This window comes from Falco naumanni, chromosome 6 (genome assembly GCF_017639655.2).
Source record: "Falco naumanni isolate bFalNau1 chromosome 6, bFalNau1.pat, whole genome shotgun sequence".
Classification (NCBI taxonomy): domain Eukaryota; kingdom Metazoa; phylum Chordata; class Aves; order Falconiformes; family Falconidae; genus Falco; species Falco naumanni.
Genome location: NC_054059.1, coordinates 59,030,624 through 59,040,035, shown reverse-complemented (window position 1 = coordinate 59,040,035; position 9,412 = coordinate 59,030,624). Strand labels below are relative to the sequence as shown.

The window sequence follows — 9,412 nt, the reverse complement described above, 5'->3', positions numbered from 1 at the left end:
AATCCGAATGTGATAACAGACTGATACTAAGATAAATTAAAAAATACCTTTTTTTCAAGACTTAACTGAATAAAAGTAAAAAGAGGCAAAGACTGAAGCCTAACTTCATTATAGAAATAATGCATGTAAAAAAACCCCAAACACAACAAAACCAACCAAAAAAAAATCCTCAGAGAAAAAACATTCAAATGCCAAGCCATAATAAATGTCAGTCTTAAAAAATTACATAACAAGACAAGCTAACTGGATTTTTAAATCCCCCTGTGCAAATCATGGCTAAAGATGGGATTATCAGTCAAAAGAATACTGAAAATCACCTCTCCTACATGATATTTCTTCAGAATATACATGCCAATTAGTAGATATGTAAATCTTAACCAAAGCCACTTCTGCCATGAGGACAGTACAAATCATGTATCAAGATGAAAATGTTATTGCAAAAAAAAAATAAAAAGGCAAGAAAATGAAAATCTATTTTTGGATGTGATAGAAGAGCCAGACTGAGACAGTAAACACTCTTGCATTAGGTCTGCATCAGGCTGAAAACAGATACACAAGAGAAAGTCTTCTTTGCAGACAAATTACTGAATCCGAATTGTGGAGGAAAAGACATCATGGAATGCAAATATAATAGTCATAGGCTTATTTCTTTAACTGCATGGGAATGACTCATAATGACCTCTGTGCATCAGAACAAGAGAACCGAGCAAGAAATATATGCTGAGCAAGACCTCAGTCAGGGGCTGATAAAGATCTTCTCAAGCAAAAGTGAGAGCACCCAAAAAATGCACAGAGTGGATTTTAAAAGTTTTATACTTAAACACTCTTCTACACAATCTTCCAAACTATATATGCACTGAAAATCTAAAAGTGTACAACATCTAATAATAATCTGTATTACCTTTAGATGGTGTTTTCTTTTCATGTTTTTGTGGCTTTTCAGGTTTCTCTTTGTGAATAGCTAGAAATAAAAACCAACAGTAATGGTTATTAAAAAAAGAAATGTTTCATTTTATGTGACAAAAAGGAGAAAAAAAATCAGGAAACACAACTAGGCACCATGACTACCTATGCAAAGAACCAGAAAGATTAATTAATCTGCTGCTCTCCGCTGTTGATGCCAAAACATATGATTCGAACTTTCAAAAACTCCTTTAACATCCTTGAGGTCTTTGCCATCAGCTGGGGAAGGATTTGCCTTTCTGGCACAACTGTAATCCCATGAAAGAAGTTTGTCAAGAAGAGTCATGCTTATTTATGTTGTTTACTTGTTCATTTTGGGTTTTTTTGTTTATACTGCCGTTTACTGGTTTATTATGGTTTATGTTCATTACTTTGGTTCATTTCTGAAGGATTTTCTGAACTCCACATAACAACTAACTGTTTCCAGCTATGAATGATTAAACACTATAATTAATTACAAATCTAATTGCAATGGCATTATAACTAATGCTCTTTGGGGCTTCATGTTTGCTTTTAATTTCCACTTTACAAATTGAAATAAAGTACACTGTAGTGACTACATTTCTGGCTCAGGCTGCAGAATTCACCTGAGTTGTGCAAGAGTCACTGAGTGATGGGTAGTCTGGAATATCTTCCTGTGTGGGCTCTGAAATACTAGTTTTTTGTGATTAATGTTTACACAGTAGCTTGTCCATGGGTGTACAGAACTGATATTTACATGTGTTCGTACCTCCTGAGATACCCTACAGGGACCAGCTGCCTATTTGACTCCAGCATATGACTTTATACTAAGAACACAAAAAAGTATGCATGAGCATTGCTATGGAGTCTCCTGCCTTGTGTTGGTGTTTCAAAAGAAAATAAGAATTGTAGAAGATTAAGTAGTGCTACATACCTATTTATGGCAAGTAACTAAAGAATCAGTCCTACTATTCAATGCCTATGCAACATCCCTACTCAGTATTGTATTTAAAACATTTTTTTTTTACATGACCTGCCTTATTACAAGGTTGTCAGATGTTTTTCCTGGATGACCATATTCTCTTAGCAACCATACTTAACTGTGAGTGTCAGAAATACGGGGAGATTATGCTAATCCAGAGTATAAAATAAATTATCCCCCTTCCTCAGGAAAAAAAAAACAAGCATGCAGAAGGAATACAAAATGCTACTCAGTCTGTATGTCTGCAAACCTTTATATGATCTCATGATTTTAATTTGTAAAGTTCTATAACATTTTTTCTAATCAAGGGGATACATAAATGGAAGTTGAGTAGACAGTTAGTTCTGGGGTGCCTCAAAATGTAAAATAAATTCTGACATTAAATCATTACCTGTATGCCTTTCCTTTTTTTCAGGTTTTTCTTGTCTTTCCAGTTTGTCTTTATGTGTCACTAAGAAAGAAGAAATGTGTTTAAATATATTAAAAAACAAACAAACAAACAAACAAACTGTGGAAAAACTTTAAGAATAAAAAATAATTCTACCATGATAAGCCTTAGGAGGCTAAACGGCCAGCTGCGTTACTCCTGAGTTATCCCGTGCATATGTGCACAGCACACACCATACTACATGGGTGTGAGCAGACTACCCTGGCTAACAAGTCACACCTTACCATCCAAGCCATAGTAACATGCCTTAGCTGTTTACTACAGTAACATCACCACTTAAAATTGTCTGTCCGTTCCTGAAGAGACCTTTTCAGAAAACTGTCAAGGACTAAGGCAGAGCTCTCACAGTGACTGCTGCTGCCTGCACTAGAAAAAGGACATCACCTGGGCCACCCCATATTCTATCAGGCAGAGGCTCATAAAAGCCCTGGAATCAATCCTGGAGCATAAGAGCATCACATACAGAAATGACACGCCTGTCACTTGCCAGCTGGCTTGAAACGGGTAACCAGTAATGGATACGGATAGCTGGTAATGGATACAGATAGACCGTAATGGACACTAGCTGAGATCAGTCCCTGGCAATGATGATCTCAGGGCCATAATTAGATTCCCAGTATGTGCAAAGTAAAAACTAATATTATGTCAGTGGAAACTGTATTATGCTATCCACTAATGCACATAACTTTTTTCATTTGCTTTTCTTAGGATTTTACATGACAGTTTTCCAGACAATGGGAAATAAGCATGTAGATTTTAGACCATTTCAGAAAAATCAGTTGTGAAAATGCAAGCTAGCTTCAACCCTAACTCCTGTGGAGGTTTTGTCCAAGTCTAGTAAAACTACCTTTGACAAACATGAGAAAATAAGGAGAAGTTATTCTACAGTACCATAAATTCCATATCTAACTGGAAGCAAAAGAAGAAAGGTAGGGAACGTTCAGGTTCTCACATTTTTTTAGCACTATAGTGGTGAAATACATGAAAATGAACTCCTGACATAACTGAGTCATTTTTAAGTGACTGAGACACTGCTAGGCATCCCCCGTTTCATTAGGTAACTTTCCTAAAATTCATCACAGAAGTTGATTAGAAATTAGACTAGGATGTTCCTTCATCTCTCTGTTATCTAAATCTTGAAAAGAGAATGTATTTAAAGTAGAAAATAAGTGGCTAAAATACAGGGCCGTGGTGAAACTTTGGAGTCTCCCGGTCATGCTATAGTGAAATGGGCCTCAGAAAGAAATGTATCCATAGTCATAGGTTTAAAATATAATGTTCAGCCTGAAAAAAATGTTTATTAATACTGTGAATACAAACAATCTCTATACACAGTAGTGTTTTAGTAGCAATTGTAGCAATAATTCGCTAAACAAAACTAAGCAATACATTTAGATAGACTTAGTAGGAGTTATGGCAAGTTAAGGCAGCATAATTATTATTCTTCATTGACTATCTGAGATTGGTTGGGATCATTTTTTCATGTTCTAAGAAACTTTTAAAACCATTAAATATTAGAATCATAGAATCACAGAATCATTTATGTTAGAAAAGAACTCTGAGATCAAGTCCAAACGATGTTCTCCTATCAAACCAAATCAGAGTTTCTCAAGCTTTCCACAACATAACAGGAGAAGCCTTAATGACACATTCATGTTTTAAGATGGGACATTAATCTTTGCTCTGTCATTTTTCCAGATTTCAGAAAAAAGTTTCTCCTGTTACCACCACTCCATTTTCTAGTAATAAATATTCATTCTAACAGAAACCTGAACTTAACGTGCCTGCCATTAGCCTCTAGAGTCAGTCTTGTTAACTCTGTATTTTGAATTATTTATATAAAATGGTAAAGCTCCAATCAGAGACCATTAGAAAGGCCTAGTCAAGCAGAGATTTCAGGCAGGTGCATGTTCACCTGGGTTGTGAGACTTGTGTTCTTGGTCTGAAATAAATCAGCTGTGGCTGGATATTGGGTCTTCTGCTTTTTGGGTGATTTATTATTTCCATTGACCTATTTACCCTTCCAGAATGGGTTTCTTCCTCAAGCCTGAGACTTCATTAATCACATTTTTATGTAAATGACATGTTCTCAGAAAGCTTAAAGTGTTTTGAAAAGTAGGTATGTTCCAACAAAATTCCATTTTGCCAAAAAATCCCTCACAAGAGGCACACTAGATGGTGGCTCTTGGAGCCCAGAGTTAACCCATGAGTTGTGGGTGGAGAGGAAGCAGTATCCTGATTCTGACTCCTTCAACCAGTCAATCCGTAACTTTTTGTTGGCATACACCACCAGCAACTTAGTAAATCCTCTCTCACACCCTCTCCCTACTGTATCTGAAAGGAGTCTGGGGAAAACTGTTTTCTAAGGCAGAACTCTGAAGCAGAATGCCTCCAGGGGCTGTGCCTTGTATGTTATAATATACTCATAACATTTTGCTCCGAAATATTCCCAAAGAAAAATATTATGCTTGGATTTATTCAAGAAGAATACCCTCCACCACCACCTATTTATGCTCTGGGAATCATTTATGCAAGTTAATAGTACAGTAAAAACTCATTAATTAATATCTGAATATAATTTTAGCCTTTCTGCAGAGTGATGAATTCAAAGTGCTTTTAAAATACTCATTCTCCTTCCAGCTGGGTTTCACAACTCCTCCATCCTTAAACATAATTGGGATTTGCAGGAAGGGTCTACGAGTCAATAGGTTAGACTGTTTTGAACCACTAGTAAAAAGACAAAGAATATAAAATGCTGAATACATACCTTTAAGGGGTTCCTTCCTCTCAGTTTTTTCTTGTTTTTCAGGTTTCTCTCTATGTATTACTAGAAATAATTAAACAAACAAACAATAAACCTGTAATCTGGAGGTATTATGTACACTTATTATTTCACCAAAGTGATCGAGGAAAAATATTTGTAAATTCACATAATGGATTTTATCTCTGAGACACAGGTACTAGATGATGTACAGACCTTCTAATGTTGATATTTAATTCCAGACCCAAGCGAAATATTTTTCCTTGAATAAACCGTCAGTTATTAGACCATATTTTTGCAAAATAAATGATTATTCAGCAACCTTAATCTAATCTGTGGGATGTGTTTTGGTCCCATTATGCAAGCACCCTGACTAAGATTTCTGACAGAGGAAATTATTTTCAGACCTCGACAGCATTGCTTTCTATTCTTAACAAAAAATGGCTAGCATATTACTTTCCATGTTCTTTTTTCTTTATTTTTAGCTGTTACTTCAGCCACAGGATGGATTAACAAGAGAACCTCTCCTTTAATCAGAGTGTAACTTCAGGAAGAGCAGCTGTTCAAAACACAACCGATGGCACATCCAGCTAGAAGCAGGAAAATATGAATCCTTATGTACTCTATTGCCACCATAACCTTCACACTGTGTTTTTCTGCATGGTTGTATTCCACATCCTAATGATTTAAATAGACAAAAATGTTCCTTGTCAACCTGTACTACTAAAAGACTAGAGTTTTTCAACTTTAGGGAAAAAAATATTTTGTTTGCAATACCCCCGTTTCTGTCAATGAGGAAACTGCAGAAAATACAGCTCTAACTAGAAGACAACTGTGAGCTTTATACACAAGCATAGTAATATTTTTGTATACATTCATTTTACCAGCTTTGGAGTAAATGTCATTTCACTGAGGTGCAAGCATTTTTTTCTTGGTTAAATATTTCCTTATTAAAAAATAGGCCCATGTCTTAAAGAAAAATCATTCCAATCATTCAGTAATTTCATTATGTCTTGCATGCGTTTGCATTATCCAAATACATTTCCAGTCATAAGTGGTAAATTATTTTTGATAACAATTAGCAATACAGTGGAAAGAGATTGAAGGGAGATTTTTCAAAGCCTTTAAGGAATGTGGACAGCCAATTTACACTAAAAAAACAGGCTGTGAAGAACGAAGCAGCACCAGCAATGTATTATTGAATGAATTACAGACTGTGACTCACTCAGTTGCTTTAGGGCATCTATAGCATACCAAGGAAAAGCAGTCTCCTCTCTCCCTATACCTGTAGAACTTAGATTAACTATTTTTGCAGAAACTGTAGCATGCTTTTACATCTTGCATTTCTATTAGCAGTTGCTAGCTCTGTGCAAAACACTTTGAGCCAGCATGTTGTCAGTTTTGGATGGGGCAATAGCACAGTTTTTGCACACAACAGCTCTGTAATGGTCAACAGCAGTGAAACACGAGCTTCTGCACATTGAACAAACCTCCTTGTCATCTTTATGCCAAAAAATATAGCTGAACTATGAGGATCAGACTGGCAATCAGAAGGCTTGTTTTTAGCCACAGAACATTGTACTTGTTTAAGGGAAACAGTTGTGTTTCTTAAAATTAATTTATTCTAGTTTCTCCATAGCATTTCCCTATTTCATGCTTCGGAAAAAACCCAAGATGAACCTTGAATGATACTAACTGTACTGAGTGTGAGCAGAGCTTAAAGTGGAGAGAAAAATCTAAGACAAATCTAATCACAGCGCCAAAATTGTATAAAGCACTAAAATGCAAGGAAATATTTGTGTGGATTCCAAGCTACAAACATAGAGAAAAGATCAGTTGGCTCCTCCTTGAGAAATAAAAGTAACTTGATGTATCTGGGCAGGGGGCCTGGAATGTGGATAAGCAGAGATCAGGCTGGCATAAGCATAAGCTATTTTTCTTTTCTTAGGGATAGGCTGAAGGCGACCTCTGGTTAGTTCAAGAACCCTGTCCTGTGTATTGATATCCCCACAGCCTCAGTGCTTGCTAAACTCAGATTGTAACATTTAATATTACCTCTTACGGAACCTTACCCGGGAAGGTCAGATGTTGCCAAAAATTAAAGGGTTTATGTTTCAGGGCTGTGGGCTGTGGTGACTGACCATTTTTGACATTTCAATCACAGTGCAGCAGGACCACCAAAGTCCACTGAAGCTTTTGATGTGACAAACTTAAATATTATTTTTCTTTTGCATATTAACTGTTCTATGTTCAGCTTCCTATGCAGTCCTAAAAGCCCTGTCATAGAAAATACTTCACTGGCTACAGATCTTTTCCAGATTTAGTCACTTGGATATCTATTTCTTTGTAAAGAGCTTAATAAGTGCCCTTTTTCAAGCCCACAGTGCTTAGGTGAAAGCCTTAGGTTTTAGAAATAAGCCAGGCTGACCATACTGCCATGTTTCTGTGAAACAAATTAAAGTTAATAAGATTTTATTTCACACATAAAAAAACAAAGAGAAAGCACATAAAAATGTTTTTAAGGTTGCTAAATAAAGCACTCTTCAGCTGAAAAATGCTGGAACTAAAACTGCTCATTCAGTTTTAATTCCACCATTTTATTTGCTCTATGACACACTTTGTAATTAAAAGATCACCTGTTTTCTGTTTTTAGCAACACACTGGATTCATCCAGAAAAAATAAGAAGAGTAACATAAAACTAGTTTTATGACAATTGTGTAAGCTAAAATTTTGCCAAAACTTAAAGAAATTTTCTTGGACTTCCTTGCAAATGCCAGAAAAGCATAAGCTCAGAATGAACTGTTATTAGCACTGGAAAAAATACAACACCCCAACCTAATTTTCACTAACCTAGATTTTGGAGATTGCTGAAACATTTTTATATGACTTTGAATGAAAATTCAGCCTGAGGCAAAAAGATGAGCATGAAAAATTTCATCCTCAGTGACTAGAGTGCGGTAAATTTATAAATAATCTGAAATAGGAGCTTATAATAGAAAATTTTAAGGTAATTTAACAATATATTCTGAACTTAATCATATAAGGATATTGCTATCTACTTCACATAAAATCGAAAACAAGAAACATAGCATATATGAGAGAGATTTTTCCAAATTTCAATATCTAATGGTATATTTGATTTGTATCAAGTGGAAGGCATAGTGAAGGGGGATGTTATTTGGTTTTCTTCATAAAAGTGTTTGAGACAGACACAATCCCCACCCCAAAAAAGCAAGTGCAAAAAGATGTAATAAGGAGGCACTAATTCCATACCTAAGGGAAGTAAAAATAGTTTCCAGACGAGTAAGTTTGCTGCTTAGTATAAAGCTAGGTGATGAGTGCAGCAAGCATGAAGCAGAGATTGTTTGCTCCAGCTAACTGACTAAGTGCTTGTCTACAGAGCAACACTCAGGAAAGTTAAGATAAATGAACTAATACAATGAAGTTAGAGTGCATTAGTCAGAGAACATTAAATCTTTCTGTGTAGATGATTTTATTCAGAAGTAAAATAACCTTGAATGGCTATAACTTAATTCTTCTTGAAGGAACGCTAAAGAAAAAAAAAAAAAAAAAAGGGAGGGTGGAAGGCTTGATCTGGAGAGTAGTACAGGTTTCCAGGTGCAAAACAATAATTTAAGGAAATACCAGCAATTAATGAACTCTTGAGGCACCTGCACTCATTATAAACCACCTCAATTACCTGTGCAGGGGAAGAGGCTTGACTGAGTTTGCCCGGTCTTTCCCAGCTGGCACCAGCCACGCACATGCTGCTCACTGCAGCACCTAACCCTGCGCTGGATGTAACCCTTCCAACACTGAATGGAAATGCCTACATAGCAGCGAGACAATGTTTCATGAGTTACATGTCGTACAATTTAAAATTAGATTTAGTTGCAGTAGCCAGACAGTGTCTCATCCACCTGAACTGAGATTTAGGTTTGACAGCTGCTGGTGGCAGTCAGACTGCCCGCAGTACTGGCTTCACCCTGGGCTGCTGTAAGCCCATACAGCAAAGTAAATACTTGACAGCTGTATTGGAGACACCTAGTTTAAAGTTAACTCAGGTGTATCTGTAACCATACCTCCAGAAATCAGGGTAGACAGCCCCTGTGTCGAACATAAATATGCCATTTAACTTGCTAATTTTTTCAGCCTATGTGGGTTTCCAGTATACCCTGGATTTGTATGGTCCAGCACTATTTGCCTATTTAGCTGTCTCAAATACCTTGTCTTCCAGCTACAGTGAATTAAATTATATGGGGAACATTACATTATAAAATCTCATGATTTATCCAT

The 9,412-nt window shown here is 36.2% G+C and overlaps 1 long non-coding RNA gene across 1 annotated transcript; it reads right to left on the bottom strand.

The window, feature by feature from the left end:
- Positions 1 to 901: 901 nt before the first annotated feature.
- LOC121090069 lies at positions 902 to 5,183 on the bottom strand. The gene is made up of 3 exons (XR_005828455.1): positions 5,122 to 5,183; positions 2,298 to 2,357; positions 902 to 961 (listed from the first exon to the last, which is right to left on the bottom strand). It is a non-coding gene; the product is annotated as an uncharacterized LOC121090069 (long non-coding RNA).
- Between the last annotated feature and the right edge of the window lie 4,229 nt (positions 5,184 to 9,412).